This window comes from Chinchilla lanigera, unplaced genomic scaffold (genome assembly GCF_000276665.1).
Source record: "Chinchilla lanigera isolate Chin_1 unplaced genomic scaffold, ChiLan1.0 scaffold00008, whole genome shotgun sequence".
In the NCBI taxonomy this organism is placed as follows: Eukaryota; Metazoa; Chordata; class Mammalia; order Rodentia; family Chinchillidae; genus Chinchilla; species Chinchilla lanigera.
In genome coordinates, this window is record NW_004955409.1 from 8,413,805 (window position 1) to 8,415,323 (window position 1,519).

Genomic DNA, 1,519 nt, shown 5'->3' on the forward strand with positions numbered 1-1,519 from the left:
TTTTTTCCAATTAGTTTTTGAACAAGGGTTCAGGGTCTCTGGGATTTGTTCCCCCTGCTGGTGTGTTGTGTGTATTTGAAGTTTTTCATAACCTTGGAGAAGTTACAGGTGGATGTGAGGGGGTCGGAGACAGGTGGGGGCACCGCTTGCAGGATGTGTCCTCGACCCGGATGAGCACGGGGCGGCTCCAGCTGGGCCAGGCGGAGGGGACGTCGCTCCCGGCACATTTGTGACTGTGCGCCGGCTCCAATCAGTAGAGCCAGGGGAACGCGGGGCACGAATGTCCTCGAGGAGCCCGGGGCTTGGTGTTAACCTGTTAGAATCGGCACTGAGAACTGAGGAAGTCACCCAAGGCTTTGTGGATTGAGACAACGATAAGCCTCATTGTTGCACAGGGCTGTGGAGCAGAGCCTAGCTGGGTGGGTTTTTTCTTTTTCCTGTGGCACTGGGAACTGAACCCAGGGCCATTATCCTAATGTGAACCCCAGCCCTTTTAATTTTTATTTTAATTCAGGGTGTTGCTAGATTGTCCAGGCTGGGCTAGAACTTTCTTTTTGTTTCTTTTGGTTTTGATGTACCAGGAATTGAACCTGGGACCTCACACTTGCCAGGCAGGCATTGCTGTTCTGAGCTATATCCCCAGCCCTGGGCTAGAACTTTCTTTCTTCCTTTATTCCTTTTTTTTTTTTGGTCTTTTTGAGACAGGGTCTCGCTATGCAGTTCAGGGTGGCCTTGAGCTCACTTTGTAGCCCAAGCTGGTCTTGAACTCGAAACAATCCTCCTGCCTCAGCCTCCTGAATGCTGGGATTACAAACGTGTGCCACCATGCCCTGCAAGAACTTTCTTTTTTTGTTGTTTTTTTTTAATACAGGGTCTCACTATGCAGTTCAAGCTGGTCTCGTGCTCACAGCAACCCTCCTGCTTCAGCCTCCGTGTGCTGGCATTACAGGTGTGGGCCACCATGCCCAGCAGAGCTGGGTAGTTGTGAAGGCAGCTGCAGGTGTCGAGAAAAGGTGCCTCTCAAGGCCTGGCTGAGACAGGAGGGCCTGCCTCTGGGGACTGAGGCCCCCGAGCTGGTTGGTGCCAGCTTGGGTGGGGTCTCGGTTCTTCGTCCTTCAAGCCTCCCCCTCTCAGACTGCTTGTGACTCCTTCCAGACCCTCGGCCCCTGGCTGCCCCTCTGAGCTGGGGATGCTGGGGAGGGCAAGGTGGAGCTGCCCAGGCGCTCTCCTGCTCCCCCTTTCCATAGCTCTGTGTTTTACACAGGACAGGACTGTGCCATGCAGGGGTGACAGGGCCTGCCCAGCACCCAAGTCACACCCGAGGGTGTGCACTGCCCTCCCCCTGGCAGCTAGGATCTAAACTCGGCACCAGTAACAAATTAAAGGAACAGGGTTTAAAAGGGAAGACACTATTTGTAAGAAGGAACAAAGCAAGCCAGGCACGGTGGTGCACGCCTATAATCCCAGCACTGGGAGGCTGAGGCAGGAGGATGTCCTGAGTTCAAGACCTCGAGGCCAG

At 54.2% G+C, this 1,519-nt stretch overlaps 1 protein-coding gene across 3 annotated transcripts in view; it reads left to right on the top strand.

Moving 5' to 3' along the window:
- Dlgap5 (discs, large (Drosophila) homolog-associated protein 5) overlaps positions 1 to 1,519 on the top strand; it is a 37,548-nt gene that overhangs the window by 5,765 nt on the left and 30,264 nt on the right. The window lies entirely within an intron of this gene.